The 22,905-nt window shown below is 44.9% G+C and overlaps 1 protein-coding gene across 1 annotated transcript in view; it reads left to right on the top strand.

Moving 5' to 3' along the window:
• The first annotated feature begins 2,893 nt into the window (after window positions 1–2,893).
• The window catches only part of LOC143934028 (sulfotransferase 2B1-like), a 125,141-nt gene continuing 105,129 nt past the window's right edge, over window positions 2,894–22,905 (top strand). The window contains exon 1 of the mRNA XM_077457268.1: window positions 2,894–3,023. The gene's annotated coding sequence lies outside the window, so the exon portion shown is untranslated. The remainder of the gene's footprint in view (window positions 3,024–22,905) is intronic.

The following is a 22,905-nucleotide window of genomic DNA, read 5'->3' on the forward strand; positions in this document are numbered from 1 at the left end:
CTAACCCCAGTGGGATCTGCCCCATCTGCAGCAGTCAGCCATAGGGTCCACAACCTTGTGGTGCACCCCTGATCCCTACGGTGTGCATCTGTCACCTCGCCTCAAGGTGACCTGACAGTTTGATCAGCCATGGACCCGGCTGACATGCCACTTCCTACAGTCGATCCATTGCAGGGCTTAGTTCGCAGACTTGAGACCCAAGAATCGCATCAGACCCAGGTGATGCGATTCCTTCAAGATCTGGCTTCCCACTTCGAGCAGCTACAGGCTTCCTTGGGAACCCAGAGCCTGCAGCCCCAAGTACAGTCAGCAGCTGCACCTATCGCACCAGTCACATCCACGCATGCATTATTACTGCCAGCTCTGTCCCATTTCTCTGGGGACTCCAAGGCTTGCAAGGGGTTCCTTAGCCAGTGCACAATTCATTTTGAGCTTCAGCCCCAAAACTTCCTGTCCGATCGGGCAAAAGTAGCATATATCATATCCCTCCTGTCCGGCGAGGCGCTAGCTTGGGCTGCCCCTCTGTGGCAACTGAATGATCCAGTGGTTTTTAGCCTGATTTCTTGAAATTTTTTCGGAATATCTTCGAGGAACCGGGTCGTGTCTCCTCAGCGGCTAGCGCTCTTTTACGTCTCCATCAAGAGTCCGCGTCTGTGGGACAGTATGCTCTTCAGTTCCGTATCCTCTCAGCTGAATTGAGCTGGAATAATGAGGCCCTAGTTGCAACCTTTTTACATGGCCTCGTGAAGGATGAATTAGCAGGAAGATTCCTTCCTGCTGATCTGGACAGTGTTATCACCTTGTGTAACCAGATCGATATTCGCTTTCAGGAGAGGGCCCTGGAAAAAAGACGCCAGCACTCCCCATTCTTTAGGCAGCCTGAGTCCCCAGTCTCTTCTCTTCGATCCGAGGAGCACCCCCTGCCTACCGAGGAACCTATGCAGTTGGGCTGGACTAAGTTATCTCCCGAAGAACGCGCTAGGTGCAGAACTCTGGGCCTATGCCTCTATTGTGGGGCCAAAGGCCATTTCCGTGACACATGTTCTCTTCGTCTGGAAAAATGCTCAGGGCAAATACATCTGGAAGGTGGCGTATTAGACCCTGAAATATCACCTTCACCTTCTCGTCTTCTCCTTTCTGTGTTACTTCATTTCGGTGCTTCCTCTCGTTCGGTCTCAGCACATCTGGATTTCGGAGCCGCTGCCAATTTCATGGATTTGGAAACTGCATCCTCCATGAGACTTACCCTTTTGCCCCTTACAACGCCATTGGTGGTATTGGCGATTGATGGCACGGTTCTCCCAGGGGGCCCTATCCGCTTTCAGACTCTTCCTGTTAAGATGTCTGTAGAGACACTCCACCAGGAGTGGATATCCTTCCTTGTCTTACCTAAGGCTTCATCTCCTATCATATTAGGTCTTCCTTGGTTACGGCTCCATTCTCCACATGTTGACTGGTCTGCTGGACAGATCCTGGCTTGGGGATCCTCCTGTTCCTCTTCCTGCCTACTCAAGGGTACCCCAAAGGAGAGACTTCCTGTTACCACCATCCCAGTATCTTCTGCTCTTCCCGCTGTATATAGCGATCTCTGGGATGCGTCCTGCAATAGTCGGAATGATGCACTCTCTAGGTCATGTGGTACTCTGGATGAGGGGTCCACCTATGAACCTGAGTCGATCATCCACTCCAGTTCGCATAACCGTTTACCTTTGCCTGCCCCGAATCTCCCTTGGATGCACAGCCAGGCTAACTTGTCTGCAAGTTCCACAGTCTCTATGCCCTGTGATTGAGATGGTCGCTACACCTGACAATACTATTCAGTCGGCCTCTGCACCAGCTATGCCAGTCCAGCCCATGCCCAATGAGCTTCCTGCTTCTTGTTAAGGACCTTCTGTGACCTGGCCTCACCCTACTGCTACTATGTCTGTTCAAACCCGTTTGGGAGGCTCAATCCATCCTTTGGATAGAATACCTCATTCGGCCAGGAGGGGTTTTCAATCTTTTTCTCAGGGCTCTCTGCATTCTGTTTGTGTTTCAGCTGTCCAGCTTGAGTCTTGTGACATGTCACCTTCTAACCAACCTGACCTCAGGGATCCACTGACCTCTGCCCAGTCTGGTCCTGTTATGGATGCCCAGCTCATCTTTAAGGGTCTGGGGGACCCTTCTTAGACTCCTGATCTTCTCATGCCCTTGCCCATTCCTAGGGAGCCTTTAGTCCTCAAGCCCTCTCGTCCTCTCCCTACCTCTGTTTCGGTCTCCACATTTTCCTGCAATAAGTTCAGGAGCCTTAGTTGACTGTGTGAATTGTAATTGAAATGTCATTGGGGGTAGTGCCACAGTAGTAAAGCCGCAAACAGTAATTTATTCAAAGTATTACACTTACATTTATGAATATAAAAATCAGCATGTCATAATATTTTTTCAAACCAACAAAATGGCCGTGGTCTGTGGCCATGCATGATGACGTCACATGCGGTGACTCCACCCACATTTTCCTGCAATAAGTTCAGGAGCCTTAGTTGAGTGTGTGAATTGTAATTGAAATGTCATTCAAGTGGAACTAAAATTATAAAAAAAAAATTGTCTACTTTTGTTGCTCGTAAAACCTAAAACTGAATTTCTGCATTTTTAGATATTCTAGATGTTCAGGAAAGCTTTAGAATTGCCATTATTTCTGTTCCACTTTAATTATTTAATACCTGTCAAGGTTAACCAAGAGATCAGCATTTGCTGTGGTGGAGATTCTTTCTGAAAATATTGTGAAACTGATAACTGTGTCATGCTGTATTTAGCTGATAAAAAAGCTGGAAAGGTGTGTCTTGTTTTCTTACTCAACACTACCAGTGAGAGGGCCATGCCCTTGAGATTTTTGTCTCATGTCATAAAATCTTGGTATTCAATAAAAGTCTTCTCACACACATTGTTCTGTCAATATATTAACTAGCTCTGCCTTCAGTCTTTTACTTTTCCGTGCCTCGTTGTTAACTGGGATCCTTACCTGTGTGAGCTTGCTTACTGTTAAGGTAAGAATGAAGAGATTTTTTTTAATGTGTTTTGCTATTTTTATTCCTTTTACATGTGACTAGTTTACATTGCAGTTGATGCACCATTCTATTCCATATTATATATAATATAAATCATAGACTAGCTGGACAAGATGACTAGGGGATCATTGCAAAGTTAGACTAATGCCGTGTACACACGATTGGACTTCTCATTGGAAAAAGCGCTGATAGTTTTCACGACGGAATTCCGCTCAAGCTGTCTTGCCTACACACGGTCACACCAAATTCCGATCGTTTAGAACGCGGTGACGTATAACACATATGACAGGACTAGAAAAAGGAAGTTCAATAGTCAGTAGCCAATAGCTTCCATCTCATAGTTGAATCTGAGCATGCATGATTTTTGGCATGTCGGAATTTCATACACATGATCGGAATTTCCGATAGAAAGTTTTTCTGTCGGGAAAATTGAGAAGATGCTATAAATTTTTGGCTGGCGGAAATTCGGACAGCTAAATTCGGATGGAGCATATATATGGTCGCATTTTCCAATGAAAAGCTTTCATCTGTCTTTTTCTGGCCGGAATTCCGATCATGTGTACATGGCATGAGGCTTCTTTGACACTGAGGTGCTTTACTGGCGCTACAGTGCTAAACATAGCGCCGCTTTACTGCCGACGCCTGTCCACCCCACTGTGAAAGTAGCCTCAATGTAAAACAGGGTCCATGCACACTGGCCTTAAAAAAAATGGCAGATCTCTTGGCAGAAGGGTGTTAAGAGTGTTTTAAGCCAGTGTGCATGGACCCTTACTGTGTTAATAATTATAAAGGGCCTCTAAAATTACAACACACTGAAAAAAAGATTTTTGCAAAAAGGTTTATTCTGTTAGCATGACATATTTTTTGAATGAGAAGGATTTATGACATTACACATTTTTGTGTCCATGCAGCTCAAATTACTTTATTTTCTGTCAAATAAGTTTTCAGGAAAGACAAAAAAAATTGTCCAATGTATAATAAGTACTATAACAGAAACAAAATATGAAAAGAACATCTACAAATGTTCTGAAACAGTGTGAGTAGAAGCAGCAAAATGTTACTGGCAATTAAAGGGACTCTACAAAATATAGGAGGGCCCTGACCTCAGAAAGTAAACAAGAGAACATTATCAACAACTAGGATAACATAAGCAGGAGAACAAAAGAGGGAAATTGGGGACATCACGGAAATACAGACATGGTCAGCTCAAAACACAGGGTTTTCATAGGTTGAAGAATGTTGAGTACTCAGGAGAAGCTCTAAAGGTACTGGGGGCCAAAATAATCAAACACGTTATTACATATCAAGTGCCAGAACTCTGGAGAGACGCTGAAGACCCACCAACAAGTCCATGCAGTTTGGATCTTTTGGCTCATTTACCTTTTGCATACTGTCTTTTACCCTAATAGAGTGCAACATCTCCCTATTTTTTTTTATCTTTCCCTTATATTGTAATGGATTGTAAACTGTATTCAACTTCAGTATTCTCACTTGTACCGTATTATATTGTAAGCTGTTCCACCTTCTGTATCCCTCCACTATACCCCTATAGATTGTAGGTTCTTCTGCTTTCTGAATGGTCCTGTGTACCCTACCAAACAGTAAATTCTCCCATTTTGTGAATCCTCACCGATACCCCAACAGTTTGTAAGCTCTTAGCCCTTGTACACACGATCGGAGATTCCATTCGGATAGTCCGACCATATGTGGGCTCCATCGGACTGTTTCCATCGGAATATCCGACCAACAAAGTTTTAGAGCTGGGCTATAAAAAATTTCTGAAAACATGATCCGATCAGACTTTGTCCGATCGTTTGTAGAGAATTCCGATCGGACAAAGTGCCACGCATGCTCAGATCAAATTCCTAGACCAAAGCTATTGGCTACTAGCCTGAACGTAGTCCTGTCGTAACTAAATAACGTCATCACGTTCTGAACGATCGGATTTTCTGACAACTTTGTCCGTCCGTGTGTATGCAACACCAGTTTCGGACAAAATCCGTCAGATAAAATCCGACGGATTTTGTTGTCAGAATGTCCGACCATGTGTACAAGGGCTTACACTTTCTGTCTTCTCCCTGATGCCCTCATAGGCATTCTCTATCCTCCTTCATACCTTAATAGATTGTTAGCTCTAACGCATTCAGTATCCTTTCTTATATATAGGAGACTGTAAGCTCTTCTTACCTATCAATGCCTCAGGCAGAAACAGTGCCATCTGAGGACAGTGCTGTGGCAGTGATGATGTGCTAATCACTGAATTACAACACTGATTTCCTTTATTTTAGCACTTTAGCCAGTCAAAGGGGGCGGTGACAGAATTATATTACATTGGTACTGCTGATTGCCAGATCTGAGGTCATACCAAATATATCTAACTTCAAAATGTTTTGTGTTTGCAAAACATGTGAAAGCTGTGATTCCAAGCATTGTAAATTGGTAACACAGGGGCCCCAGGCTGCTGCTTACCTGGCTGTTGTTGCAAGAAGCCTGACAGCTGTTAACCAGATGTGCCAAGAGCTGAGCAATTCTTCATTCTGCTCCTGTACAGAGGATTGAGAAACTGCAGTTCCACGATCTTCACTAGCTCTCCATCCTGACGTGGTGCTCAGCAGTTCCAGCCTAAAGAAGTGCATGTTAAGCTCAGGGGATGCAAGGAAGGTGGAAGTGATCACTTCTGCTAAATCCAGAAGAACTAGCTGATAACATACAGGTTTGCTACGTTTGTGGACCACGGCACCTTTCAGGCCCTAGATATCTGTTTAGGTAACCTTGTCGGTGATCCAGGTCTGGAAATAGGACATAGGCAGCAAAAGGGAAAAATCCTGACAGGTTCCCAACATTTATTGTGCTATGCAAAACTAACCAAAAAAACAATATTTATAACAAAAAAGGTCAACATTTTATGATGTTTAAAGTGTAACCCCACTTTTGCTGAGAAAAAAAAACATTCCCCTCTGGGTGACCTATGTACATTGCAGGGATTTTAACAAACTTTGTTGCAGATTCCTACCTTTTGTTATTCTGAAGAAATCACTGTTTGTTCCTCTGTGCCCCTGTTCTGAGTGAGTCTAATGGGAGTGGTTTCATAATTATCAAACAGCTGCTGTAAAGTCAGGGCTCTAATGAGGAAAGTTACAGGGTCTGCATCCCTTTAGATGTTATTTCCAATTGGGAGTATCTTACCAAAAAATACATTTTTGTTGCAGGGGCTGCTAAAAAAACAGATTTGTATCTTAGTGTACACTTCTGGGAAAATCAGTGAGTCCACCACACAAGCAAGAAATTATGTTTCTGGGGGGTGTTCTGTACACATTCTGTTTACAGAACACCTTCAGGTAGCCATTGCTTTTTCCAGAAAATTACAGAGCTGCAGATTGAAATGGAAAGATAATTTGTAATAACATTCAATTACAAAATGACAAAATGTCACAATTGTAAATGCTATATATATATATATATATATATATATATATATATATATATATATATATATATATATATATTTGCTATTTTTTTCCCCATGAAAGTGGAGTTACCCTTTAAAATATGATACATCTGTGTTCAGGCATATATGAAAGCTGCCTGTTCTACCTCTAAAATTTCATCTGGCTCAATCAGACCTTAGAAAAGATCATGAGACCCTCACAGAAACAGTACAACTATTACAAGCCCACCTGGAGGACCTGGACAATAGGAATAGGAGAAATAATCTGGGGGTTCCTAGAAACAGTGATCTATCTGCTTCCAGCTATGCAAAAATAGTTTGTCACTTCTACCCAAAACTCTTGCTGCAGCTTTTACCTGTGACAGCATTCACAGGGCCCTACACCCAAAACCTCCTCCAGAGAGACCCTCAGGGATATTTTGCTGTGCCTGAAAGATTTCTTAATTAAAGAGGAGATCCTGAGAGCCTCACGCAACATGCCTCATATCCGACTTGAGGGCACTACAATCCAAATATACCCAGATATCTCACCTACCACCCTGGACAAGCGCAGGAGAGTGAAAGTGATAACAACGGTGCTCCAGTCAGCTAGGATCAGATATTGTTGGGGTTTCCCCTTCAAACTACAGGTCCCTCACAATGGCATCACCTACACGGCCTCCTTGATGCAGCGGACCACCCAAGAATGCCATCCACCTCACGTTCATCTGCCATAACGGGGAACACCTTCACCCAAGAGGGATCGCCACAACCAACATTAGGCCACGCTCATTGGAGATCTTTTTTTCAGCTAGCACACTTGAGCTTTCATCTTCACCATACAGCTAGCATGCACAGTAAATTTATGTCAGTCTCCACCCCAGGCAGAACTGCTGTCGCGCCCATTTGTCCCCTTGCTCCAACCAAATCTGTTCTGGAATTTGGCTGCCATCTAATCAGTTTACCTGGGACTGTCTGTTTTTCTAGGATCTGACCCACCACTGTCGTTAGACTGCAAGGACAGACCTTACCACTTGATTGGAGTATTGGACCACTTGGTCTGTGTTATAATGGTTATTTTGGTCAGGTGGAATGCTACTCTCCTGACCCCCATGGCCAATATGCTGCCAAATGTTGGCATAACTTACACTTAACTTACAGTTACAAAAGTTTGTAGTCGTTGCTGCATATTTTTTTTTTCTTCTATATATTTTTTTTCACTTTATTTTCTGTACCCACACTGCATAGTGTATCATTTGCATTCACGTATATGGTTAATGAGATATAAGATAATTAAAGTTTTCTCTACCGCATCCGCCTATTAAGACAACTAGTTATGGACGGGTTGGCTTGCAAAGATGAGCTTTGGTTGATCTTGCGTCTTGGACTTATCCTTAACGTTATGCTTCGTCACATTACAAAAACATGGGCATTAAGGTGATCACCCACAACCTGAAGGGCTTTAATTCTCTGAACGAAATGTAAAACGTACTTAAAGAGACCCAGATATTCGCTTTGTGATAGTTCAGGGCAATATTCAGGGCAAATGCATCACCATTGCCTCGGTGTATGCACCAAATGAATTCCAAGCTTCGTTTTTCAGAAGTTTTTTCAAACACTAGAAAAGTACTATTTGTTGTAACATGTTGGTAGATTTATGTGGGATATTATATTATTATTATATATGTACACTTACAGTACAAGACAAGGCCAGATTTCAGTTGACAATGAGTGACTTTTCCGAGCCAACTCAATTACACATATCAAAGAGGACTTGTTGATCAAAAGGGTGTTAAGATGGTATCTGCATGGGCGTCCGCAGCTGGGGGCAAGGGGGGTCAAGTGCCTCCCCTGGAATCCCCAAGGTGTTGCAGCCGCCGCCATGCTGCATTTTTTTTACTGAGTCCGCTGGCGGCTTCATCCTCCGCTCTCTCCTCTGGATCACAGCGCTGGCTGGCTCTTTGTTTGGCGGCCGCTCTGTAACACAGTCCCGCCTTCCCAGACCAGCTCGTGTGATAGTAGAGAGAATCAACGTTCCGCCTATCACATGAGCTGGTCTGGGGGGGGCGGGCCGTGTTACAGAGCGGCCGCCGAACACAGAGCCAGCCAGCGCTGTGATCCAGAGGAGGAGATGCCCATCCATACAGCCTGCCCTGTGTGCCACAGAGCCTGGATAGGAGGATCGAGGGGGGCTGCAGTGCTCTCCTCCACCACCACACTCTCCTGCCCCCCCCACTGCTCTCCTCCACCACCACACTCTCCTGCCCCCCCCCAGTGCTCTCCTCCACCACCACACTCTTCTGCTCCCCCCCAGGGCTCTCCTCCACCACCACAGTCTCCTGCCCCCCCCCAGTGCTCTCATCCAGTGCTCTCCTCCACCACCACACTCTCCTGCCCCCCCCAGTGCTCTCCTCCACCACCACACTCCCCTGTCCCCCCCAGTGCTCTCCTCCACCACCACACTCTCCTGCCCCCCCCCCCAGTGCTCTCCTCCACCACCACACTCTCCTTCCACCCCCCCAGCGCTCTCCTCCACCACCACACTCTCCTTCCACCCCCCAGTGCTCTCCTCCACCACCACACTCTCCTGCCCTCCCCAGTGCTCTCCTCCACCACCACACTCTCCTGCCCCCCATGCTCTCCTCCACCACCACACTCTCCTGCCCCCCCACAGTTCTCTCCTCCCCTGTTCTTGCTGCCCCCCCTGCTCTCCAGCTCTCCCCATCCTTCTCTAGCCACCATCCCAGTGCTCTCCGCTCCCCCTGTCCCCTCCCAGCGCTTCCCCCCTGTTCTTCCCCCAGTGCTCTCCCCCGTTCTCCCCCCCACTTTGCTCTCCACTCCCCCCAGTGCTCTCCACTCCCTCCAGTGCTCTCCCCCTTGTCCCCCCCAGTGCTCTCCTCCACCACACTCTCCTGCCCCCCCCACCAGTTTTCTCCTCCCCTGTTCTTGCTGCCCTCTGCTCTCCAACTCTCCCCATCCTTCTCTAGCCACCATCCCAGTGCTCTCCCCCCCTGCCCCCTCCCCGTGCTCTCCCCCCCTGTTCCCCCCAGTGCTCTCAACTCTGCCCAGTGCTCCCCCCCTGTTCTCCCCCCCACAGTGCTCTCCACTCCCCCAGTCCTCTCCCCTCCGTGCTCTCCCCCTGTTCTCCTCCCCAGTGCCCTCCTCCCTGTTCTCCCCCCAGTGCCCTCCACTCCCCCCAGTGCTCTCCCCCAGTGCTCTCCCCCTCTGTTCTCCCCCCAGTGCCCTCCACTCCCCCAGTGCTCTCCCCCAGTGCTCTCCCCCCTGTTCTTTCTTCCCTCCAGTGCTCTCCTCCCCCGTGCTCTCCCCCCCCCAGTGCTCTCCCCCAGTGTTTTTCTCCCCCAGTTCTCTCCCCCCAGTGCTCTCCCCCCAGTGCACTTCAGCTCTCCCCATCACTCTCCAGCCCCCACCCAGTGCTCTCCAGCCCCCCATTCTCCCCACCCCTGTTCTTTCTGCCCCCCCCCCCCCTGGTGCTCTCCAGCCACCCCAGTGCTCTGTACCCTCCGTGCTCTCTACCCCTGTACTCTCCACTCTCCCTGCATTTTGCCCCCACCCATGTGCTCTACATCCCCCATAGTACTCTCCAGTCCCCCGTGCTTTTCACCCATGTTCTTTCTGGCCCCCCAATGCTCTCAAGTTTCCCCCAGCGCTCTCCACTGCCCACCCCTGTGATCTCCACTCCCCCTCGCTCTTTTCCCCCACCCATGTGTTCTCCAACCCCGCCACTACTCTTTGCTCCCCCGTCTCTCCAACTCCCACCCAGTGCTCTCCACTTCCCCAGGACCAGAGGGCAGGCTGACTGGGGCCGTGAAATGAGGACGGCTAAAGGTGCAGGTGGCCAGGGACCACTCCATCTCACAGCAAACAGATCCTCTGGAAGGAGCACCGTCCCCATCCAAAACGAGAACAGACCCTGCCTGCTGCTGCCTATCCTGGATATCCTGCTGGTATGCAAGGTACCGTACCAAGCATCAACAACACACCTTCCCACAGACAGGGACTGCAGATTGGGACATGGGGCACAGGAGGGGCTGCAATGGTGGGCACAGTGAGACTGCATTCACGGCACAGTAAAGCTGCATTTGATGGACACAGTGAGGCTGCATTTGATGGGGACAGTGAGGCTGCATTGGTGGGCACAGTGAAGCTGCATTTGATGGGCACAGTGAGGCTACATTTGATGGGCACTGGTGAGACTGCATTGAGATCTTGCATCAAGTCTGCAGTCTCTGACCATCTCCTGTAGCATGTCTGCAGTCTCTGAGGGAGTCTGGAGAGGAGTCAAGTGTGGGAGCGCCGCCAGGATGGAGGTCATGGGAGAAGTCAGACTTGTGTGGACTGTGGACAGGAGACTATAGGATAAAACCAGAGCCACCAAACTGGAGCCGACTGACTGAGCCCTGCACAGTGCACCTGAGAGGAGGTCAGTGACAGCACCGCCAGGCCAGTCGGGGGTCACTGATGTAAGGTGGGAGTGAATACGATAATGTAAGGGGCACTGATATAAAGGGTTTCCTCCTTATATTAGTAACCCACCCCCCTTACCTTAGAGTATTCTTTCTGCAGAAGGTGGTCCCCCCCCACGTTCTGAGTTTCTGGGGTCCCCCTTGATGATTGATCACTTACCACTATTAACTGGAATTTGAATATATATATATATACAGTGGTGTGAAAAAGTGTTTGCCCCCTTCCTCATTTCCTGTTCCTTTGCATGTTTGTCACACTTAAGTGTTTCGGAACATCAAACCAATTTAAACAATAGTCAAGGACAACACAAGTAAACACAAAATGCAATTTGTAAATGAAGGTGTTTATTATTAAAGGTGAAAAAAAATCCAAACCATCATGGCCCTGTGTGAAAAAGTGATTGCCCCCTAAACCTAATAACTGGTTGGGCCACCCTTAGCAGCAACAACTGCAACCAAGCGTTTGCGATAACGTGCAATGAGGCTTTTACAGCGTCCTGGAGGAATTTTGGCCCACTCACCTTTGCAGAATTGTCCTAATTCAGTTACATTAGAGGGTTTTCGAGCATGAACGGCCTTTTTAAGGTCATACCACAACATCTCAATAGGATTCAGGTCAGGACTTTGGCTAGGCCACTCCAAAGTCTTCATTTTGTTTTTCTTCAGCCATTCGGTGGTGGACTTGCTGGTGTGTTTAGGATCATTGTCCTGCTGCAGAACCCAAGTTCGTTTCAGCTTGAGTACACGAACAGATGGTCGGACATTCTCCTTCAGGATCTCTTGGTAGACAGCAGAATTCATAGTTCCTTTTATCACGGCAAGTCTTCCAGGTCCTGAAGCAGCAAAACAGCCCCAGACCATCACACTACCACCACCATATTTTACTGTTGGTATAATGTTCTTTTTATGAAATGCAGTGTTCCTTCTACGCCAGATATACTTGGACACACACCTTCCAAAGAGTTCCACTTTTGTCTCATCGGTCCACAGAATGTTGTCCCAAAAGTCTTGGGGATCATCAAGATGTGTTGTGGAGAAATTGAGACGAGCTTTGATGTTCTTTTTGCTCAGCAGTGGTTTTCTTCTTGGAACTCTGCCATGCAGGCCATTTTTGCCCAGTCTTTTCCTGATGGTGGAGGCATGAACGCTGACCTTAACTGAGGCAAGTGAGGCCTGCAGTTCCTTGGACGTTGTTGTGGGGTCTTTTGTGACCTCTTGGATGAGTCGTCGCTGCGCTCTTGGGGTAATTTTGGGCAGCCGGCCACTCCTGGGAAGGTTCACCACTGTTCCATGTCTTCGCCATTTGTGGATAATGGCTCTCACTGTGGTTCGCTGGATTCCCAAAGCTTTGGAAATGGCTTTATAACCCTTTCCAGACTGATAGATCTCAATTACTTTCTTTCTCAATTGTTCCTGAATTTCTTTGGGTCTCAGCATGATGTGTAGCTTTTAAGGATCTTCTGGTGGACCTTACTGTGTCAAGAAGCTCCTATTTAAGTGATGCTTTGATTGTGAACAGGTGTGGCAATAATCAGGCCTGGGTGTGGCTAGAGAAATTGAACTCAGGTGTGGACAACCACAGTTATAGTATGTTTTAACAAGGGGGGCAATCACTTTTTCACACAGGGGCATGATGGTTTGGATTTTTTTTCACCTTTAATAATAAACACCTTCATTTACAAATTGCATTTTGTGTTTACTTGTGTTGTCCTTGACTATTGTTTAAATTGGTTTGATGTTCCGAAACACTTAAGTGTGACAAACATGCAAAGGAACAGGAAATGAGGAAGGGGGCAAACACTTTTTCACACCACTGTATATATATATATATATATATATATATATATATATATAAAGCCCTATGTGATTTCATATCCATATCTAATAATCTCTTCATCAAATGTGCTTTAAAATGTATGGTTTTCCCTTTCATGAACAAGAAAATAATGAAGTTATGCTGTTGGGCTGGTATAATAATGCTGTGAGGCTGGTATGACATTTTTTCCAGGCCTGATTTTTGAAAGCATGGGCATCCGCAAAGTTACTCAGGTGGCTGTGTACCATGCCCATATAGCCTAGAGAATGTACATTTCTTTACATTGCAATACATCTGTTGTTGCCATATTTTTATCTCAATGAAAACAGCCTATACAGTGACCGTATGAGATCAAAATATGGCCACAACAGATATATCGCAATGTAAAAAGATGTACATTCTCTAGGCTATATGAGCATGGAACACAGCCGCCAGAGTAACTTCCAATACAAAGTGAAGATGAATTATCTCTTATATAACACATATGTATTTCCAGTGGAAAGATTTTCATGAGATTGTCGAAAAAGGGCGGGGCATGAGTGGCCTTAAAATGATGCCCCCCCTTGGAAAAAGTTCTGCGGACGCCCATGGGTATCTGTTAATCTAATTACACATGTCAAAGCAGACAGATAGTGACTCTGGGCTATGTTAATGTTAATATTCAAGAATGCAAATTAAAGCAGTTTATTACTGCAGCTGAATATAACCTTGCGTTCAGAGGGTGTGTGATTATGAAGACACAGGTCTAGAAAACATGGGACTCTGAAGGCTAGTATTCGTTGTCATAGTACTCTGTTGGATTTTCTCATCTGTTGCAAGACTTTGTTCTGTGTTGGAAGTCAATAAAGTGCATCTCTCTGGAAGAATTGGGTTGCTGCGGAAGAGTACTTACATCAAGATTATAATAACTACTTATTCATTATCTACCCACTACAAAATACATCACTACACCATTCTCTTCATTTGTTGATGGGGGGGACTTCAACCTAGTAGCTCACTTAGATCTAGATAGGTGCCGCATAGGGCCCTCCACTAATGCCTTCCCAAATTTGGTCCAATATCAAATACGCACCAAATGTTGGACACCTGGAGAGCTCACAATATGGGGGCCTGGGAATTTTTACTCCCACCCCACAACAGCTTCTACAGGTTGGACTATATCTACTCGCAGACAGTGACAAGTGAAATCAGCTGTTGTATTCGTCATGCTGTCCTAGCATTGGCCAGCATGATAGGTGATCATTTGTAGTTATATGGGCGTATTTACACTGGTGGCCCATGCCTCTGATGATATCCATATAGGATGAAACATGTCAGGCTGGCCGGTGCAAGTACGCTGAGAGCCGTGGATTTTTTATATGTCATGATGTTCCTTTTTGCCTGTAAGTAGACTACATAAAAGTTTGTGTGTTTTACCTTTGTGGGATTCACTATTGTTGCTTTTTACCTCTATTGGATTATTTTCCTGGTGGTGAATGCACAATATACCTATTTCTTGATGTGAGTCCTGATGGGTTTCTGAGATTGATGTACCTGGTTTTTCCTGGATACCCTTAAGCTGCTTTTTGAAAGTGTTGTTGGAATACATCATTCACCGCCTGCAATATATGATTCCCTTACGTGTTTTTCATATCTTTCTGGTAAGCAGTTTGATTGCACTGGGATGTGGTGTGCTTTCTCTATGCACATTGAAGTGGTGGAGGTTCTACATCATTATTTCTACCTGGACTGTCACAGATTTTATGAACCACTAAAGCACTGCATTTTGAACTTACACTTTTATTGTTCAATTATCAATGGACTGTGTTGGCTGCTGTATTCTTCTTTTTTATTTGAGTTAGGGCAGATATCTGTTCACCCGTTTTATATCTACTCCACCCTGGTTTTAGCCTCTAACTCCACATCTGCCAGGATTCATGCATGTCCTTGGTCAGACCACCAGAAAGTGTCTTCTCCCACATAGGTCTTTCCAGGGATATGGGGGCTTGGTGTCTCAATGACTCCATGCTCACAGACCCGATGGCGCTTACTCAAATAGCTGAATACATCAGACTACTTCTCCCACAACGATGTCAATGAGATTTCCCCGGCTTCCTTGTGGGCAGCACACAAAGCAGTGCTGAGAGGACAGCTTATGAAGCTGTCCTTGGCATGGAATTGCAGAAAATGAAAGACATACGTTCCCTCACGACAGACCTAGACAAACTTTATCACCAACATGGCCAAACCCCTACTCGAGAATTGCTGAACCAGATTAATCAGAAACGGAGTGCCCTGGACACTCTCCTTTTGGAGCAGACAGAAAAATCCTTCAGGTTGTCCAGAGCTCGCTTTCTATTGCATAGCAGTTCAGCTTCGACCGTGTTTGTGAGAAAATTGAAGCAATCCATACAACCACGCACACACATATAAGCTGTGGGACTCTAAAGGGTATCTCACCTCTCACCCCAAGGAGGTATTGCAACTGTTCTCCTCATATTATCAAAACCTGCTGGCGGACCCTCAGGCCCCCAATGCATCCTCCCCCCAATTCTGGCTAGATGCACTTTCACTGCCCAAGATCAATGAGAAACTACTACATTCCCTAAATGCACCCTGTACAGAGGATGAGATAGCCACAATAATCTCCTCTTTGAAACCCTCCAAGGCCCCAGGCCCAGACGGTTTTACGGCCCTATATTATAAAACAATTGCTGAATTGTTAATCCCTAAAATGGCTAAACTTTTTAATCAGGTTCTGGGGGGTGACTCATTACCTATAGATATGCTTCTGGAAAATATGTTATTGATCCCAAAACCAAGAAAGGATCACACCCTCCCCCAAAACTATTGCCCCATATTGGTTATCAGTAATGACTTAAAGATATTTAGTCACCCATTGGCAGACCGTCTAGTGTCCATTACCACAACTTTAATTACCCCAGGCCAAACAGGCTTTATTCCAACCAGACAAATTACTCACAGCATATGCCTGGCCTCAAACATTATCCAAGATGCAGAGATTAACTCATGCAATGTATTGTTTTTGAGTTTAGACATAAACAAGGCCTTTGATAGCGTTCTCTGGCTATATCTGGACACTATCTTATCCAAATTTGGTTTCATGGGAGAATTGGTGAATGGTTTTCAGGCTCTGTACCGACAACCTCGCACCCAAATTAAACTTCCCAACTGCACCTCAGAATACTTTCCCTTGGGGAGAGGCACAAGACAAGGTTGTCCTCTATCCCCTCTTTTATTTGTCCTTGCAATTGAACCTTTGGCCCAGTATATCGCTAGCAACCCCGACATTAGAAGATATATCAAAAGCAATCGGGAATATAAATTTAGTTTATATCCTTCTCTTCCTAACAGACCCTTTAATCTCCCTGCCTAATCTACTCACCTCTTTAGACACCTTTAGCAATCTATCAGGATTAGGAGTGAACCCCTCTAAATGCGTAGCCATGCCAATTAACATACTACACCCATTGGTGGCCTCCCTCAGGGAGAGTTTGCGTTTTTCTGGAACTTAGATTCCTTACAATACTTGGGAATCCGCTTGGTGCCATCCTTCAGACAGATGTACACAAACAATTACTACCAGGCATTCTCCAACATTAAAAGGCTGTTTACCCAATGGTCCTTGTATCATATCTAATTTCTGGGCTTTATACAGGTGGTTAAAATGTTGTTTCTCCCAAAACTGTTATTTTCTTTTTGAGCCTTATCTCTGTGTCCAGATCAACCATAGAAGAAACACAATCTGATCTGCTAAAATTTATCAGGTGGGGCAAAAAGGTAGATTATTGATGTATAGACCCAAAAACGGGGGGCCTGGGTTGCCCTGACCTATGGAAATATTACCTGGAGGCAAGGCTAATACAATCAGCACAATGGCATACATCCCCGACGAATGTACCATGGCTCCAATTTGAAAGGGCTTTGATTAAGCCATATTACCTACCGGACCTTCTGTGGTCTAATTCCGTAAACCAGAGAGAGCTTAATAGAATCATTGGTCAACCCCTCTATCTCTAGACCCTCTATAAGGAAAAGTTTGAGCTTCTCTCTAAACCTTCCCTATTGACATCCTTTTTGGGTGACCCTAACTTCCCTGCAGCCTTTCATGGAGAAGTAGAATTTATACACTGGTCCACAGGATTTACCCCGCTATTCCAGACAAATGTTTCAGGGACTGTGATGAAAGGGACACTCTCCTCTATACCTTCTAGGGCTGTAAGGCCCTAAGCCCTCTCTGGCAACAGACGGCCACAAAAATACTCCAAATAATTAGAACAAGTATCACCTTGACATACCAAATGTGTATCCTGTTTGCAGATCTTCCAAAGGTTTCTCCCCCCAGAAAAAGCTGGTGCACATGCTATTTAGCTATATTCACTGAGTAATAGCCCTGAATTGGCGAACCTCTACAGTTCCATGGTCCCAGGTGCTTCTTCGTATGAAGTCCATTAAACGAATGGAACAAATACACCATACTCTCATGCATTGCATGCACATTTTTTAACACAAATGGGGCTGTTGGCCTGCCTCATAGTTGGTTATTAGGGGCAGATCCTCCGTTCCTGAGCTTGATTATACCTTTAGATGTGCCAAAGGAGCCTTTAGTCTTCCGTTTTATTATTGTTATTAGCATTGCTTTTGAAATACTAGCACATAGAGAGTGACATTTCAAATCTACTTTGATACCTACACTTGAGTGTAGAAGAAAGATTGAAAGTATTATATTTCTAGTCATGTATAGCACTCTCAATGCTCATTAATATTTAAATTTTTATTTCTTTTCCTGTAATTGTCTTTACCTTAATAAAAACATTTGCAAACAAAAATAGAATAGAAATTAAAAGGAAAAACATTTTTTGTATAAATATAAACAAAAAAATAAACAATATAAATATATTTTTTCCCTTTCTTTTATAAATAATCACATTGCCACTGCATAAGATCTGGGGGAGGGGGAGCAGCAGCACACTGAGCTTGCCAGTGAATGGCTGTGTAGTGGGGGTGTGTCAGGACAAGTCTGATCATTGGAGGAGAGCAGGTTGAGTTTTATTTTCATCCAGGTAGACAGGTCTTACACTTCTTTTAGATATTTGCATTGTTAGGAAGGCAAACTTGCTCTGAGTGATCAATGAAATGTTTTATTATTACCACAACTAATATTGATTATTAGCAGTAACATCTATAAATGTAACCAAATTAATATATCCTCTTAAAAAACATAAGAGAACACACTGCCATATTTGGAAATAACTGAAATTCTATTGGTTTCTTAGATGACACATCAGAGTACTGTGTGTTAAAATAAAATCTGGGAGAATGCAACCTGAAGGTATGGCTCAGAGGTATTATAACATGCGTTCTCTCTACTGAGCACTCATAGGATTCCTGCCAAAGCTCCTTCTTGCCAACACATTTTTTGTGTTGACCCATAGTGCAACATGGGTGCAACAGATTGAGGGCAAATAGGGATGTTGCTTACTGCTCTTGTCGCCATTTGACAGATGAATACTGGATAGCAAGGAGCTGCAGGTGAGTTTTTGTGCTGCAAGCTGGAATTAATTTTAGCTGCCAAGTGGCACAACACCATGCCACAATGATAGACAGCTCCTCAAATGAGTGACCGTTGCGATGGAGGTCTTTGATCTGGCAGTGTGCAGTCGAACTGCTTTAGCAAATTGGATCATGCTCTGCTGGGGTTTTTTGCCTTCCTCTGGATCAACTGTGGGTATAGAATTGGGTATATGGAATTGTATGATATTATTATTATTATTATTTTTTTTTTTTTTTTGTGGTTGAACTGGATGGACTTTTGTCTTTTTTCAACCTGACTAACTATGTAACTATGTAACTTGGAAAAACCACAAGAGAAGCCTACTTGTAAGAGAGAGTGTGCACTTAGAGCCTGGAACCAATGCTTCCTAATGATCCTACAATTATTTAACAACATAGGGGTTTATTTACTAAAGGCAAATTCACTTTGCACTACAAGTGCACTTGGAAGTGCAGTCGTTGTAAATCCAAGGGGGGCATTCAAGGTAAATAAAACAGCATTTTTGCTTGTACATGATTGGATGATTAAATCAGCAGAGCTTACCCTCATTTCAGATCTTCCATTCAGATCTGCAGCGACTGCACTTCCAAGTGCACTTTCAGTGCACACGTAGTGCAAAGTGGATTTGACTTTAGTAAATCAACCCGCATAGTGTACTATTACAGATATTTTCTGCCACGTCAACTTACAGTGTTAAAGATTCTGGCGTGTGCCTTTATTAAGAAGCTACTGTTACCCCACCAGACCCAAATTCTGATGTTGCTATTATTTGGATGCCAATATTGAACCTCTCCCATCATTTCTTTCTAGTGCATCTCTATTCCATTTCATTTTTTTCTTGCAAGTTATACTCACTTAAGTCTGCTGTCCAAGTCCCTTGCCAGAGCCATTTCGTTGGGCTTGGCAATGCTTATCCAGCACTGCAGATATACCCGCATCAGCTGGTCCCCTATAGTTCCTTCACTAATGTCACTCCTCTTCTGAATTCAGGAAGGATCCGAAAGCTAGACAGCGTAGGCAGTTTTATTATCAGTTTAAAAAGGGTATAGGTTAGATTAAACTAAACACACAATTGACACTCATTTATTGGCCAGTAATGCTATCCAGAAAACACTGCAGCTGTGCTACAATTAAAAAGAAGTTCACTCAATTCACATTATTCTGTGTTGTTTGAAATCCACTGCATCTACAATCCAGAGCTCCTTACTGGGTCCCTAGGAAGGAATTCTCCGAAGCCTCTGATGCACACCTTTCTCTGCTTCCTATATCATTAGTACTGGCATTCTATTATATCATGCTTCTTCTATGTGAGAGCCTACAATAAGCATGCTGAAAATAACATTTTATTTCTATTGCTGTACATTTTACTGATTTCTATATGATAAATAAATTTTTTTATATATACAGTATATACTTTTATAAAGGTATTTATGTGACCATTTCTAAACAGGGACCAGTTTATTGTACCTGTGTTCCTCATCCAGGCAGAGATATTTTTTAATAATACCCATCTGTAAGCAGGGGTTATCCATTTTCGGAAAACTCCTCCCCTGGGTGCATACTTTGGGTGAGGCTAGCTTAGTCCCTTATAATATAGGGCTGTAAAGCCTGGGGCAGAGGTTGATAGAAAGATTCTACTTTCCGCATACTACAATATACACTGGTAACTTACAGAAGTGAACCCCTCTGGGTAGGCCTGGTATAAGCCCTAATAATTACTCACCTAGGGGGACAAACAGTGAAGGTACTGGAATTGCTGGTTGGCATCCCTGTGTTAAGGTTGAACTTGAACTGTGCAGTGTTACTGATATCAGGTACAAAGAGGCAAATCTGTGTTTTGGAAGCGAACTGTGCATCCCGTTACTGCTACAGTAAAAGGTTAAAAAGGCTGAAGGTTTGGACATTCCTTGATTTCTTAAAGTGGAATTAAACTCCACTTGTTCCTACAGGTAAGCCTATAATAAGGAGATAGTCACACAACATGACGTGACGTCACAAGTGCATCCTCTCTGAAGGAACGGTATGCCGTGCCAGACCTTCAGAACTGCATGCCAGAGCCAAAGGTGCCTGTGCACATCTGCAGAAGTGACATCATTGCAGCCCCGACCATTTATAGAGCTGGATTGTGCGAACCTGGAAATAAGACCGGGTGAAGAAGGCAGCACCAGGGTACAGTGACAGAGCTGTGCTGGAGGGTTCTGTGTACAGGTAAGTCTGTCAAAATCTGCTAGTATGCAATACATACTAGTACATTATGACTTAAACCTGCAGGGGGGGCTATTGATTTTATTTTTCTGGTGGTTTACTACCACTTTATGGTGGGCCTCAGGCCAGGAGAATGTGAATAACCAAGATGGTATCCTATCTCCATCTTGAAGGAGAGTGGTGAGAGGGACTACACTTACACTTGGCCTCATTGGCAGGATTGGGAATGTCATTGTCTGTGGAGGATGTATTGGCCTTGCCAGTTGAGTCTTAAAAAGAAGGTGGGTTTGAAGAAGGAGTGATCTGTAGATGATTGTGGGACGGTGCATCAGCTGCTTCTGTGTGTGCAAAGCTCAAGGATGTACCACCTTCCATGGAAGAGGGCCTCTGAGGAGGAGGTTAAACCTCAGACTGTGGATGCTGGACTGTGGGTAATACTGTGAAAGGGGATCACCCTATGTTTGTATGGGGTGAGAGAATCTCTTGTGCCTGTGTGTCCGAACTGCAACCAATTGACGGCGATCATCTCATCCTGGGAAAACTGTGGGAGGTGTTGCACCTTTCTGTTTGAGGTGCTCCCTGATGGTGAGCAGCCACAAGATCTGAGAGTATACTGGAATTAGGGCATAGTTTGGGAGGAAGTTCTGGGAGATGAGGAGGATAGATGGAGTACTCTGGCTGTCCTGACCTTAGCCAATATAGGGTGAGTGACCATGAACCGGTTCCCCCAGTGCAATTGGGATTGAGCCCATTTATAGGGAACCTGTGACTGTGGAATGGGGGTCCAATTGAATTGCTCTATTATGTTATATAGTAGAGTTCACTTAAAATGTTCATACACCTTAAGAAGGGCCCCTCTCCTGGAATGTCTGCCTCAAGATTATTTTAAAAGATATAACAAGCTTTCTGACAAAAAACTGAACTGACATTCATTCCATTCTACTCTGATTTAGTAGAAGATCTTTTCAACAGGGAATCTGTTCTGGCCAGGAGATTGGAGCTTAGTATTATATGTAAGTTAGAATGTGTATCTGTATTCTCCTATATATAAGGGTAATATATCGTATATATATATATATATAGAGAGAGAGAGGATGAGAGAGAGAGAGGATGAGAGAGAGAGAGGAGAGAGAGAGAGAGAGAGAGAGAAAGAGGATGAGAGAGAGAGAGAGAGGATGAGCGAGAGAGGGAGAGAGGATGAGAGAGAGAGGGTGAGAGAGAGAGAGAGAGAGAGAGGATGAGCGAGAGAGAGAGAAGATGAGAGAGAGAGGGTGAGAGAGAGAGAAATAGGATGAGAGAGAGAGGATGAGCGCGAGAGAGAGAGAGAGGATGAGATAGAGAGGGTGAGAGGGTGAGAGAGGATGAGAGAGAGAGAGAGGGTGATAGAGAGAGGATGAGAGAGAGGATGAGAGAGAGTGAGAGAGAGACAGAGAGAGAGGATGAGAGAGAGAGAGGATGAGAGAGAGAGGATGAGAGAGAAAGGGTGAGAGAGAGAGAAATAGGGTGAGAGAGAGAGAGGATGAGCGCGAGAGAGAGAGAGAGAGAGGATGAGATAGAGAGGGTGAGAGAGGATGAGAGAGAGAGGATGAGAGAGAGAGGATGAGAGAGAGAGGATGAGAGAGAGTGAGAGAGAGAAAGAGAGAGAGGATGAGAGAGAGAGAGAGGTTGAGAGAGAGAGAGAGAGGATGAGAGAGAGAGAGAGAGGATGAGAGAGAGAGAGAGGATGAGAGAGAGAGAAAGAGGATGAGAGAGAGAGAAAGAGAATGAGAGAGAGAGAAAGAGAATGAGAGAGAGAAAGAGGGTGAGAGAGAGAAAGAGGATGAGAGAGGGAGAAAGAGGATGAGAGAGGAGAAAGAGGATGAGAGAGAGAGAGAAAGAGGATGAGAGAGAGAGGAAAGAGGATGAGAGAGAGAAAGAGGATGAGAGAGAGAGAAAGAGGATAAGAGAGAGAGAAAGAGGATGAGAGAGAGAGAAAGAGGATGAGAGAGAGAGAGAAAGAGGATGAGAGAGAGAGTGAGGATGAGAGAGAGAGAGGGAGAGAGAGAGAGAGAGAGAGAGAGAGAGAGAGGGTGAGAGAGAGAAAGAGGATGAGAGAGAGAAAGAGTGAGGATGAGAGAGAGAGTGAGGATGAGAGAGAGAGGAGAGAGAGAGAGAGAGAGAGGATGAGAGAGAGAAAGAGGATCAGAGAGAGAGAAAGAGGATGAGAGAGAGACACCTTAAGAAGGGCCCCTCTCCTGGAATGTCTGCCTCAGAATATTTTAAAAGATATAACAAACTTTCTGTCTTACTGGCATTCTTTCCATTCTACTCTGTTTTAGTAGGAGATCTTTTCAACAGGGAATCTGTTCTGGCCAGGAGTTTGGGATCCTAGGTTG

This window comes from Lithobates pipiens, unplaced genomic scaffold, assembly GCF_037356315.1.
Source record: "Lithobates pipiens isolate NorthernLeopardFrog02 unplaced genomic scaffold, aLitPip1_a1.2 Scaffold_27, whole genome shotgun sequence".
NCBI classification, from domain to species: Eukaryota; Metazoa; Chordata; class Amphibia; order Anura; family Ranidae; genus Lithobates; species Lithobates pipiens.